Raw genomic sequence first — 14,925 nt, 5'->3', positions numbered from 1 at the left:
TAAAAATAGAACTATTATGTGATATAGCAATTCCACTTCTCAATATTTATACAAAGAAAATGAAAACACTAAAAGATACATGCCCCTGTATGTTAACTGCAGAATTATTTACAGTAGTCAAAAAATAGAAATAACCTAAATGTCCATCAATAAAGAAAATGTGGTATGTGTATGTGCATATATGTATATACATATCCATGCAAAAGAATATTATTCGTCCATTAAAAAGAATGAAATTTTGCCTTTTCTAACAATACTAATGGATGGATCTTGAGGGTATTATGCTAAGTGAAATAAATGAGACAGAGAAATACAAAGATCTCACTTATGTGTGGAAAATTAAAAAAAAAAAATCGTAATCAATTCCCATAGATATAGGGAACAGATTGGTGGTTGCCAAAGGCAGAGAGTTAGTGGTAGGCAAAATGGGTGAAGGGATTAAAAGCTATAAACTTCCAATTATAAAATAAATGAGTCCTAGGTATATAATGTACAGAATTGTGACTATGGTTAATAATACTGGATAATAAATACTGTATTGCATATGTGAAAGTTACTAAAAGAGTGAATCTTAAAAGTTCTCATCACAGGAAAAAAACATTTTGTAACTGTTTGGTGATAGATGTTAACTACACTTACTGTGGTGACCATTTTGTAATATATACAAATGTTGAATCATTGTGTGGTACACCTGAAACTAATGGTGTATGTCAATTATACATTAATTTTTTAAAGAGAGAACATTGGCATGGAAAAAGAAACAAACAAACAGACAAAAAAAAAAAAAAAACAGAATTAGCAAGCCTAATCCATCAATTTACAAAGTGGTCTAAGAATAACAACATGACTAAGTTTCTTTTGTTCTAGGAATGCAAAAATCTCTTAATGTAATCTGCCAAATACAATACTTAAGGAAGGGAAAAATGCTCATCTAAGTATATACAGAACACAATCTTAATTAAATTCAATATTCCTTTTTGATTAAAACTCTCAGCAAATTATGAAGAAAATTGTTTTAAATTGATAAAGGGTATTTACAAAAACAATAAACAAACAAAAACAACTATAGCAAACATACTCAAAGGTAAAAGGTTAAGTGAACTTCCTTCAAAATCAAGGACATTAACAATGGTGCCCATTATTGCTATTTCTCTATAACATTACACTTGAGCTACTTTCTAAAATAACGATACAAGGAGGAATAAAAAAAAAAGATTTGTGAACATTGCACTGAAATGAAAGAAACAAAAGTATCATACTTTGTAGTCCACATGAATAGCTACTTAGAAAACCTAAATCATCAGACCAATTACCAGTATAAAGATCTACTAATTCTAGAAAAACAGAATTTAGCTAAACTTTTAATTAAATTTGATACTGTAAAGTCAATTTTCTACAAAATTAAAATGCCAAATCCTAATCAAATCTCAACAAGCTTTTCATCTAATTCAACAAGCCAATTCTAAAATATATTGGAAGAACAAAAACTAAGAATAATTATCCAAGTACACTATGTGGGAACATATATAATAAAGTTAACATTATAGATCCGTGGGAAAAGTACAGGAAAGAATTTCTTGAGACACAGAAACTATAATATAGAATGGTGTTAATAAATCAATCAATTGATCAAAATAAATTTGATTACATTATAATGCAAAACATCTTTGTATCAAAAGGAGCCATGAAGAGAATGAAAAGATAAACCATAAGCTGGAAGAAATATTTATAAAACAAAATAGAATTCTTTATCCAGAATATTCTAAGTTGAACCATATAAAACCATCATTTTTAGTGGTAAAAAAAAATGGTTAAACATAGAAAACTCATTTGGTGGAACTTAATGGAAAGAATTCCTATGAATCATTTAAAAAAAAAAAAAAGCTAAGCAGGAAAGGACATCAGCATCAGGGCTGCATAAAGTCTCCCTCATCTTGCCTCCCTAAATGATCCCCATCCATCTACAAACAAAACTGTCTTTGTGGAAGTATGGGATTTAGCACCAAACGCCAAGGGATCTGGGAGCTGTCCCATCCATCTGTGTCTTAGGTAACAGGTAAACAGACCACGGTAGGGCTGTTGACCCTTAAGTGACCTATGAACCAGCTTTCACACCTCCCCATCAACCAGGTACAGGAACCCCTACAGGAAGCTGACTGAGACAATCACCAACACATGAGAGAACTTTTGTGGAAGTCCAGGTTTCCAAAGAAGATCCAGAACTCGAAGTAAAAAATACACACACACACACACACACACACACACACACACACAAGTGCAGATACACTGGAGTAAGAGAACCCTTTGACTTTACCCATGTCACCCCTCCCCCAAGTCGGCACAGCTTAAGCCCTAGAGAGATTCCCTGGCCCTGGGAGAAAGGAAGAGCAGGTGAGTGAGCACCCGGCTTCCACCCACGGTGCAGGTATCACCAAAGAGTCTCATTTTTCTCTTGCCCCATCCAGTACTAAAGCAAGAGCTCCATGACTGGAGGGATAGAGGAATCTGGCAAAGTACACAGGAGTCTCAGAGAGCATAAAAGGGACTAACTGTATGGTGGCTCCATCAAGAAGCCCACCACCCGTGAGCTGCTGGAAGAGCCCCACCTTCAGAGCCTCCAGCTGACCCACTGACATTTCCAGCACCTACAGTGTCTCAACCACACTCACCCACGCTGTGGCTGTCTACCTGCGCACCCTCCTGTAGGTGGCAGTGAGGAGAGCTTGGGAAGATGCCAGGTGAGAGCCCTGGGAAAGCCAGAGCTTTCTCTGTAAACCTGTGGGCTGAGGAGAGGACACACATTTGAGCTGTAGCACCACCTTTGGGAAAAGGAAAGAGGTTGTCGGGTTCCACCTGGCTTGTTTCAGGATCTAGAGGCATAAAGCTTTAAAAATTCTGCCACAAGAGGGAGCAAGAAGCCTGAAGAGGTGAATCCATGGGAGGTCTGAGAAAGCCTCAAAATCTCTAGCAGGCCAGATGGATAATATTTCTTCCCAGAACTCAGTAAAATGGACAAAATGATGGCTACTTCAAATGTGAAGACTGCAAAGTGAAACTCAAAGGAACACGAAAAATCAAGAAAGCCTACCACCATCGAAGGACCACAATAATCTACCAGCAACCAAACCTAAAGAAAATAACAAATTCCCTAATAAAGAATTCAAAATAGCTGCTTTAAGAAAACTCAGTTTGCAATTTCTGATAATATGGATGGACTCTGAGGGCATTATGGTATGTGAGGTAAGTCAGACAAAGACAAATAGTATATGGTATGACTTATACATGGCATCTAAAAAAGCCAAATTCATAGGAACTGAGAGTAGAATGGTGGTTATCAGGAGTTGGGGGTTGAGAGAAATGGGGAGATACTGGTCAAAAGAAACAAACTTTTATTTATAAGGTGAAAAAGTCCTGGGGATCTAATGTACAGGTTGGTGACTACAATAAACAACAGTGTATTATATACTTGAGGGGCGCCTGGGGGGCTCAGTTGGTTAAGCATCAGCCTCTTGGTTTTGGCTCAGATCAAGCCCACGTCAAGCTCTGCACACAGCATGCAATCTACTTGAGATTCTTTCTCCCTCCTCCTCTGCTCCTACCTCTGCTTGCACGCTTTCTCTAAAATAAATAAATTAAATGTTTTTTTTTAAATACTGTACTATATACTTGAAAACAGCTCAGAGAATAGATCTTCAATGTTCTCCCCCCAAAAATTAAATGCCAATTATGTGATGTGATGGAGATGTTAGCTAATGCTATGGTGGTAATCATTTTGCAATATATAAGTACATCAAATCAACATATTGGACACCTTAAACTTACACAATGTTATATGTCAATTATATCCCAATAGAGGTGAAAAAAAAAGAAAAAGCTAAGTACTCTTACAGAAAAATAACTAATAGACATACCAGCATTTCATAAAAGTGAAAACAACTGACCAACAATTGAAAAGGCAATAAGCATTAGAATTACTAAGACATAAATTCAGCCCAGAAATCTATGCAATCTCACATGCATTATATTGGCAGAAATTTTAAAGACCGACAATGCCAAGAAAACCAGTGTGGTCCAGGCTGAAGAAATAGCACAAAAAGAATTTTCACTCAGTGCTGGTTTTCCCTCTTGGAATAAACCACCATTATTGCTCCTTGTTCTCTCAATCTCATCTTTTTCCAAGATAAGAGCAAAAACAGATGACATCACTAGGCATTAGACTAGAGAATTGGGCTTTTGTAATTTGTGCAATGTTCATATTTGTTCGGGGGTAATAAGAAAAATGTCAACAAAATTACTATACTTTAGGTCAGTAGTTCTCAAACATTACTATGTGCCAGAACCACCAGGAGGAATTCACAGATTTATTGGCTCCACCTAGAATTTCTGAATTCTCGAGGTCTATAATGGGGCCCAAGAATGTGCATTTCTAACAATCCCCAGCTAAAGCTGATGGTGCTGGTCTAGGGACCACACTTTGAGAACTCTTGCTCTAGAGAATGAACTTTGATCTAACATTGGGTGTTAGCATTTAATTGTGCCATGTACTATGTGCCAGGCAATGTGCTTTTTTTTTTAATTTAATTTAATTTTATTTTTTATAAGCATATAATATATTTTTATCCCCAGGGGTACAGGTGTGTGAATTGCCAGGTTTACACACTTCACAGCACTCACCGTAGCACATACCCTCCCCAATGTCCATAACCCCACCCCCCAAACGCCCCTCCCCCCATCAACCCTCAGTTTGTTTTGTGAGATTAAAAATCACTTATGGTTTGTCTCTCCCCCAATCCCATGTTGTTTCATTTACTCTTCTCCTACCCTCTTAACCCCCCAATGTTGCATCTCCTCTCCCTCATATCAGGGAGATCATATGATAGTTGTCTTTCTCCAATTGACTTATTTCGCTAAGCATGATACCCTCTAGTTCTATTCACGTCGTCGCAAATGGCAAGATTTCATTTCTTTTGATGACTGCATAGTATTCCATTGTGTATATATACCACTTCTTCTTTATCCATTCATCTGTTGCTGGACATCTAGGTTCTTTCCATAGTTTGGCTATTGTAGACATTGCTGCTATAAATATTTGGGTGCACGTGCCCCTTCGGATCACTACGTTTGTATCTTTAGGGTAAATACCCAGTAGTGCAATTGCTAGGTCATAGGGTAGTTCTATTTTCATCCTTTTGAGGAACCTCCATGCTGTTTTCCAGAGTGGTTGCACCAGCTTGCATTCCCACCAACAGTGTAGGAGGGTTCCCCTTGCTCCGCATCCTCACCAGCATCTGTCATTTCCTGACTTGTTAATTTGAGCCATTCTGACTGGTGTGAGGTGATATCTCATTGTGGTTTTGATTTGTATTTCCCTGATGCCGAGTGATATGGAGCACTTTTTCATGTGTCTGTTGGCCATCTGGATGTCTTCTTTGCAGAAATGTCTGTTCATGTCCTCTGCCCATTTCTTGATTGGATTATTTGTTTTTTGGGTGTTGAGTTTGCTATGTTCTTTATAGATTTTGGACACTAGCCCTTTATCTGATATGTCGTTTGCAAATATCTTCTCCCATTCTGTCAGTTGTCTTTTTGTTTTGTTAACTGTTTCCTTTGCTGTGCAAAAGCCTTTATCTTGATGAAATCCCAATAGTTCATTTTTGCCCTTGCTTCCCTTGCCTTTGGCGATGTTCCTAGGAAGATGTTGCTGTGGCTGAGGTCGAAGAGGTTGCTGCCTGTGTTCTCCTCAAGGATTTTGATGGGTTCCTTTCTCACATTGAGGTCCTTCATCCATTTTGAGTCTATTTTCGTGTGTGGTGTAAGGAAATGATCCAATTTCATTTTTCTGCATGTGGCTGTCCAATTTTCCCAACACCATTTATTGAAGAGGCTGTCTTTTTTCCATTGGACATTCTTTCCTGCTTTGTCGAAGATTGGTTGACCATAGAGTTGAGGGTCTATTTCTGGGCTCTCTATTCTGTTCCATTGACCTATGTGTCTGTTTTTGTGCCAGTACCATGCTGTCTTGATGATGATAGCTTTGTAATAGAGCTTGAAGTCCGGAATTGTGATGCCACCAACTTTGGCTTTCTTTTTCAATACTCCTTTGGCTATTCGAGGTCTTCTCTTGTTCCCTATAAATTTTAGGATTATTTGTTCCATTTCTTTGAAAAAAATGGATGGCATTTTGATAGGAATTGCATTAAATGTGTAGATTGCTTTAGGTAGCATACACATTTTCAAATATTTGTTCTTCCAATCCAGGAGCATGGAACATTTTTCCATTTCTTTGTGTCTTCCTCAATTTCTTTCATGAGTACTTTATAGTTTTCTGTGTATAGATTCTTAGCCTCTGTGGTTAGGTTTATTCCTAGGTATCTTATGGTTTTGGGTGCAATTGTAAATGGGATTGACTCCTTAATTTCTCTTTCTTCTGTCTTATTGTTGGTGTAGAGAAATGCAACTGATTTCTGTGCATTGATTTTATATCTTGACACTTTACTGAATTCCTGTAAGTTCTAGCAGTTTTGGAGTGGAGTCTTTTGGGTTTTCCACATATAGTATCATATCATCTGCGAAGAGTGATCATTTGACTTCTTCTTTGCCAATTTGGATGCTTTTAATTTCCTTTTGTTGTCTGATTGCTGAGGCTAGGACTTCTAGTACTATGTTGAATAGCAGTGGTGATAATGGACATCCCTGCCGTGTTCTTGACCTTAGCAGAAAAGCTTTCAGTTTTTCTCCATTGAGAATGATATTTGCAGTGGGTTTCTCATAGATGGCTATGATAATATTGTGGTATGTACCCTCTATCCCTACACTTTGAAGAGTTTTGCTCAGGAAGGGAGGCTGTACTTTGTCAAAAGCTTTTTCAGCACCTATTGAGAGTATCATATGGTTCTTGTTCTTTCTTTTATTAATGTATTGTATCACACTGATTGACTTGCAGATGTTGAACCAACCTTGCAGCCCTGGAATAAATCCCACTTGGTCGTGGTGAATAATCCTTTTAATGTACTGTTGAATCCTATTGGCTAGTATTTTGGTGAGAATTTTTGCATCTGTGTTCATCAAGGATATTGGTCTGTAGTTCTCTTTTTTGATGGGATCCTTGTCTGGTTTTGGGATCAAGGTGATGCTGGCCTCATAAAATGAGTTTGGAAGTTTTCCTTCCATTTCTATTTTTTGGAACAGTTTCAGGAGAATAGGAATTAGTTCTTCTTTAAATGTTTGGTAGAATTCCCCCAGGAAGCCGTCTGGCCCTGGGCTTTTGTTTGTTTGGAGATTTTTGATGACTGTTTCAATCTCCTTACTGGTTATGGGTCTGTTCAGGCTTTCTATTTCTTCCTGGTTCAGTTGTGGTAGTTTATATGTCTCTAGGAATGCATCTATTTCTTCCAGATTGTCAAATTTGTTGGCGTAGAGTTGCTCATAGTATGTTCTTATAATTGTCTGTGTTTCTTTGGTGTTCGTTGTGATCTCTCCTCTTTCATTCATGATTGTATTTATTTGGGTCCTTTCTCTTTTCTTTTTGATAAGTCTGGCCAGGGGTTTATCAATCTTATTAATTCTTTCAAAGAACCAGCTCCTAGTTTCGTTGATTTGTTCTATTGTTTTTTTGGTTTCTATGTCATTGATTTCTGCTCTGATCTTTATGATTTCTCTTCTCCTGCTGGGTTTAGGATTTCTTTCTTGTTCTTTCTCCAGCTCCTTTAGGTGTAGGGTTAGGTTGTGTACCTGAGACCTTTCTTGTTTCTTGAGAAAGTCTTGTACCGCTATATATTTTCCTCTCAGGACTGCCTTTGTTGTGTCCCACAGATTTTGAACCGTTGTGTTTTCATTATCATTTGTTTCCATGAATTTTTTCAATTCTTCTTTAATTTCCTGGTTGACCCATTCATTCTTTAGAAGGATGCTGTTTAGTCTCCATGTATTTGGGTTCTTTCCAAATTTCCTCTTGTGATTGAGTTCTAGCTTCAGAGCATTGTGGTCTGAAAATATGCAGGGAATGATCCCAATCTTTTGATACCGGTTGAGACCTGATTTAGGACCGAGGATGTGATCTATTCTGGAGAATGTTCCATGTGTACTAGAGAAGAATGTGTATTCTGTTGCTTTGGGATGAAATGTTCTGAATATATCTGTGATGTCCATCTGGTCCAGTGTGTCATTTAAGGCCTTTATTTCCTTACTGATCTTTTGCTTGGATGATCTGTCCATTTCCGTGAGGGGAGTGTTAAAGTCCCCTACTATTATTGTATTATCATTGATGTGTTTCTTTGATTTTGTTATTAATTGGTTTATAGAGTTGGCTGCTCCCACGTTAGGGGCATCGATATTTACAATTGTTAGATCTTCTTGTTGGACAGACCCTTTGAGTATGATATAGTGTCCTTCCTCATCTCTTATTATAGTCTTTGGCTTAAAATCAAGTTGATCTGATATAAGGATTGCCAACCCTGCTTTCTTCTGATGTCCATTAGCATGGTAAATTGTTTTCCACCCCCTCCCTTTAAATCTGGAGGTGTCTTCAGGTCTAAAATGAGTTTCTTTTAGGCAACATATAGATGGATTTTTTTTTTTTTTTTATCCATTCTGATACCCTGTGTCTTTTGATTGGGGCATTTAGCCCATTAATATTCAGGGTAACTATTGAGACATATGAATTTAGTGCCATTGTATTGCCTGTAAGGTGACTGTTATTGTACATTGTCTCTGTTCCTTTCTGATCTACTACTTTTAGGATCTCTCTTTGCTTAGAGGACCCCTTTCAATATTTCCTGTAGAGCTGGTTTTGTGTTTGCAAATTCTTTCAGTTTTTGTTTGTCCTGGAAGCTTTTAATCTCTCCTATTTTCAATCATAGCCTAGCTGGATATAGTATTCTTGGCTGCATGTTTTTCTCGTTTAGTGCTCTGAATATATCATGCCAGCTCTTTCTGGCCTGCCAGGTCTCTGTGGGTAAGTCTGCTGCCAATCTAATATTTTTACCATTGTATGTTACAGACTCCTTTTCCCGGGCTGCTTTCAGGATTTTCTCTTTGTCACTAAGACTTGTAAATTTTACTATTAGGTGATGGGGTGTGGACCTATTCTTATTGATTTTGAGGGGGGTTCTCTGCACCTCCTGGATTTTGATGCTTGTTCCCTTTGCCATATTGGGGAAATTCTCTCCAAAAATTCTCTCCAGTATACCTTCTGCTCCCCTATCTCTTTCTTCTTCTTCTGGAATCCCAATTATTCTTTCTTTTTTTTTTTTTTTTTTTGTCTTATGGTGTCACTTATTTCTCGAATTCTGCCCTCATGGTCCAGTAGCTGTTTGTCCCTCTTTTGCTCAGCTTCTTTATTCTCTGTCATTTGGTCTTCTATATTGCTAATTCCATCTTCCGCCCATTTATCCTAGCAGTGATAGCCTCCATTTTTTATTGCACCTCATTAATAGCTTTTTTGATTTCCACTTGGTTAGATTTTAGTTCTTTTATTTCTCCAGAAAGGGCTTTTATATCTCCCGAGAGGGTTTCTCTAAAATCTTCTGTGCCTTTTTCGAGCCCAGCTAGAACCTTGAGAATCGTCATTCTGAACTCTAGATCTGACATATTACCAATGTCTGTATTGATTAGGTCCCTAGCCTTTGGTACTGCCTCTTGTTCTTTTTTTTGTGGTGAATTTTTCTGCCTTGTCATTTTGTCCAGATAAGAGTATATGAAGGAGCAAGTAAAATACTAAAAGGGTGGCAACAACCCCAGGAAAATATGTTTTAACCAAATCAGAAGAGATCCCAAATCGTGAAGGGGGAGAAAGGGGATAAAAAGAGGTTCAGAAAGAAAAAAAAAAAAAAAAAGAAAGAAACAATTAAAAAAAAGAAAGCAAATAAAGAAAAAATATAAAAAAGAAAATATATATATATATATATATATTAGATAAACTACTTAAAAAACGTTAGAAAAGAAAAGGGTAAAAGTTAAAAACATTTGGCAGAAGAAGAGAAAAAATATTGAAAAAGAAAAAAAAAATTTAATTAACTGCAAGGCTAAAGAATCATGGGGAGAAAGCCATGAGTTCCGTGCTTTGCTTTCTCCTCCTCTGGAATTCTGCTGCTCTCCTTGGTGTTGAAACTGCACTCCTTGGTAGGTGAACTTGGTCCTGGCTGGATTTCTTGTTGATCTTCTGGGGGAGGGTCCTATTGTAGTGATTCTCAAGTGTCTTTGCCCCAGGCGGAGTTGCACCGCCCTTACCAGGGGCCAGGCTGAGTAATCCGCTCGGGTCTGCTTTCGGGAGCTTTTGCTCCCTGAGCGCTTTCTGTAGAATTCCGGAGGACAGGAATGAAGGTGGCGGCCTCCCAGTCTCTGGCCCGGAGGAGTCGAGAGCCCGGGGCCCCACTCCTCAGTGCGCCCTCAGAGAACAGCGCCCAATTACTCCCGTCACCCTGGCCTCTAGCTGCGCTCCAAGCTGACCAAGCCTCAGACCGGTTCAAGATAACCCCGAGCTGTGAGCTCACTCCTTGGCTCTGTCTCTGTAGCTGGCTTCCCCGCTCTAATACCTGCGAGCTCTGTGACACTCAGACACCCCCGATCCTTCTGTGACCCTGCGGGACCTGAGGCCCCGCTGACCCTGCATGGGCTTCACCCCGGTTAAGCCTCTGGAGCGATGTCCCTCAGCGGAACAGACTTTTAAAAGTCCTGATTTTGTGCTCCGTTGCTCCGCCACTTGCCGGGAGCCGGCCCCTCCCCCCGTGGTCTATCTTCCCGTCGCTTTGGATTCACTTTTCTGCCAGTCCTACCTTTCAGAAAGTGGTTGATTTTCTGTTTCTAGAATTGCTGTTCTTCTTCTCTTCGATCTCCCGTTGGATTTGTAGGTGTTTGCAATCTTTGGATAAGCTATCTAGCTGATCTGCTACCTGAAGTAGTCTCAGCCTGCTACTTCTCCGCCATCTTTGCTCCCTCCCCACCAGGCAATGTGCTTTTAAATAAACCAATAGTCACAAAAAACTCACAAAGTAGGTGTTATAAATCCATTTCACAGATAAAGAAACTAAGGCTTTCAAAGTTGAGATATTTTTCCAGTGCCCCACATGGAATACATGCCAGAAGGGGAGATTAAAATACAGACCTGACTACAACTCTGATACTCTTTGTACTCTTTGCCCCATACTGCCATGACAAAACATCCTCTACTACTGGTATCACTATGTAAGATGCAAGCAGACTACAGCTGTCTATGGGCAAATGCATCACTAGTATACAGAAGTCAAAGTATAGAACCAACATAATGCAGGTAGAGGTAGCATATCAGGGAAAAAAGATAAAACTAACTGAATTCTAAGGATCCTCCTAATATCATAATGAAGAGTGATAAAAGGCATTCTAGATAGTCCTTTGTACTTTTTTCTCGTTTTAGAGAACTATGAACACATAATTATGCTTATTTAAGCAACAAATATGTTGAGGACAATTCATTTCAGAATGTTAACTTCTTAGCAAATGTACTCCTTATTTAGGGTCCCAAAAGAAAGGATTCCAACAGAGGTCATTAATAAGACAATCTTCAACAGAGTGAACCCAGCATCTTTATCCAGTCCCTCCCTGGTTGGAGCACTGATCAGATCAGAAAATTAAAATAGGCAAACAAAAAAACCATTCTTAATGTCTAATGTTTCCATGACCATAAGTGCTATAGGATACAATTAGGAGTGGCTGTTTATGCCACATTCCTCACACTCTTCTTAAAATTTAGGTAGAAAATCCTCCTCAGGGATTTTTGAAGCTAAAACTGACAGCCAGGGCTCTTTAAAGTGCCTCTGGTTTCCTAGTAGGATTACACTAGGGACTGAATGTGTGACTCGCATCTCAGAAGAGGAAAGGCATCAAACAATGTGAACATTTATTACTATTTAAGTTTTATGTTAACATCACTTACTTCTCCGCAACTCTACAAAAACTCAAAAAGATCAAAAAGCTCACTTGAATTTGTAGTGCTTGCTAACATGAATAACTCCCTACTTCTGTTATCTCTTTAAAGCAGTAAAAAAAATGCCATGCCTTCCTATGTGGACAAAACCCAGATTTATAAGAAAGCACAACAGAGCAAATTGCAACAGAGCAGAATTAGTCTAGCCTGCTACAGAGTTCCAGGTACAGATGCAAAAATAAACAGCTTCTTACCCTGTAGTGTTCTGATCACCAATTCCAGTATGTGTGGTGGGTGGAGACAGAGGATCCCCACAGAAACAAGCAATAGTCAGGACACCACCTGAGTGTCCTATAATTCAGCTCAATTCTGACTCTATCTACCTGGTGATAGTATCAGATTCCACAAGTTGAGAGCGCAATCCCACAAGAACTGCCCTTTCCTCACATCAGATACCAGTCACAAACTTAAGTTGTTAGCCTGTACTTCTGACCAACCAGCTATAATTGGAAGTTCCAACAACTCAGAATGCCAACTGCAAACCTAGGTGGTTCCCACAATCCCCTCCTTGGGTTCAATTAACTTCCTAGAGCAACTCACAGAACTCAGAAAACCTGTTTACATACTAGATCACCTGTTTATTATAAAAGGATATAACTCAGGAACAAAGAAAGGGCATTGAACTTTCATGTGAACTGTTCCCCCTAAATCTCCGTGTGCTCACCAACCCCGAAGTCCTCCAAGTACCGTTCTTTGGGGTTTTTATGGAGGCTTCATGACAAGGGCATGACTCATTAAATCATTGGCCAGTGGTGACTGATTCAACCTTTAGCCCTTCTCCCCTCCCTTGAGGTGAGGGGGCTAGGACTGAAACTCCCAAATATTTAATCACAAGAATGGTTCCTCTTGTGACCAGCCCCCATTCTTGGGTGATCAAGGGACATTTTGAAAGTCACCTCATCAACATTAAAAAACACCTATAGCATTCTCATCACATAAGAAATTTTAGGGGTTTGGGGAGACCTATGCCAGAAAAGAGAGGAAGATCAAATATATATATTTTTGTAAATCACAGTATCACATTACTGTCATACCATACTGAGTTCTAATATGTTATCCACTGTAAGCCATACCATTTCATTACTGCTTTGGAATGGAAGGAAAAAAAAACACATAAATATTCACCTTTATAGATTTAACAATAATCTATATTTATCCATACTTTTTCTTCAGTGTCCTAACCAAGTCCGGAGCTTGAGTTTTGGATTTGCATAAACTATGCTCATGACAGTGGCCTTTCATACCTTTAGGATTAACAGTGTTATTTTCAGCATACAGAAGAATATTGGCGTTTCATTGGCATGCCCTTGGAGCTTTATCCTTTTTCTTCACTGAAGGAATGTCCTGAAAGTTAGCCAGCCTCTCTTGAAAGTCATCCAACTGCTTTTGAGAGAGAAGCTGTTTGGCACCTAAATGACAGTAGTTCAAACACAAAAATTGGTTACCCCAACTTCCCATTTAGAATTTTTATGATCTATTCTGAGAAATTTGGCAGTTTCTATTTCTTTTCATTGCATTGCCTGGCATGTGTCAGTCATTCTTGTGGAAACAAAATTATTTCATCTTAATGCTGCATTACAATGTGGTATTTTTGAAGGCATTTAACTCAAATAGTTAGCCAAATTTAAGCTAAAATGCAACCCCCCAAATTATAATATTGATACAAATAATTCAACTGAGTTAACAATCATGTGATTAAATAACCTCCATGAATGGAAAAGTTCATACATTTAAGGCAATGTAACAATCCAGTAAAAAACTCTTCTGCCTGGCAACTGACGGTTGTTTATCTTACTTTCCAGAAGCATCTCAACCATAGAAACATTAACCTGTAGGGGGAAGTACCTCACTGTCAAGGGACTAACATAACAATAATAATGGCTGTCATTTATCGAGCATTAACTACATGAAAGGATTTGTAAGCCTATAATAGAAGTATTAAACCTTTATTAGAGATGATAAAACTGGGGTGGGTCCAGAAAGCTTGGGGAATTTTCCTGAAATCAATAAATAATAGGAAAACCACTGTGACCAAAATATCTATGAATCTCTTTCCACTACAACTGTGTTTGCTTGATGGTTATCACGTTTGCCTCACAACGGTGTTTGCCTGAGATGCACATAAGAATCACCTGTCGGGGGGGGGGGGTTTGTCCAGGTGGGCAGGCCTGGTAATCCTTCCTATTAGGCCTGCAAATAACAGATAAGGCTTTAGGATCCATCAGATTGTACTTACCTGTAACAGTTTGCCAATACTTTCTCACACATTTGCAGTAATCTACATGACTCATTCTGCCAGTTTTGAAAGGTTGGTCATTTAAAACATAGGGTAATAAAGAAAAATGCCACAATCTTAAATGTGATGTGGCTGAATTTACAATAATAATTTACAATAACCTTAACCAATCCAGTGCTGTAACATTCAAATTACCTCTCAGAGCTGAGTGCTATTTTCAAAATACACAACAAAATAAAAATAAACTAACAGATTTTTTTTGTAGAATTCTACCAAATATTTGTTTGTTTGTTTATTGTTTCAAGTTTTTATTTAAATTCTAGCTAGTTAATATATAGTGTAATACTGGTTTCAGGAGTTGAATTTAGTGACTCATCACTCACATATAATACCCAAATAACAGTTTTTAAAAAGCTAAGTAATTTGTTAAAGCTTATAAAATTACAAAGTGTGTGATCTGTCTGACAAGGGAACCATGAAATTTCAAGGCAAACAGGCTGCCTTGGTGTGTCTGCTTAAATCGATCATATTTGTGAATATGGATATAAAAATTCTAAATAAAAGTGCGGCAAATGAAATTCAAAATACATCATAAAAAAGTAGAATCTGTATCAGGAATGCAAGGATAGTTTAAAATCAAGACACTTATTAATTAATTATATTATCTGATTAAAAGAGATATGTCAATGCAAGAGATGCTAAGGTTTTAATGAAAATTAGTACATTCACA

The sequence above is a fragment of the Lontra canadensis genome, unplaced genomic scaffold, assembly GCF_010015895.1.
Source record: "Lontra canadensis isolate GAN:19392208 unplaced genomic scaffold, GSC_riverotter_1.0 scaffold7, whole genome shotgun sequence".
NCBI classification, from domain to species: domain Eukaryota; kingdom Metazoa; phylum Chordata; class Mammalia; order Carnivora; family Mustelidae; genus Lontra; species Lontra canadensis.
The sequence above is the reverse complement of the archived record's forward strand: the minus strand, read 5'-3'. Positions refer to the sequence as shown.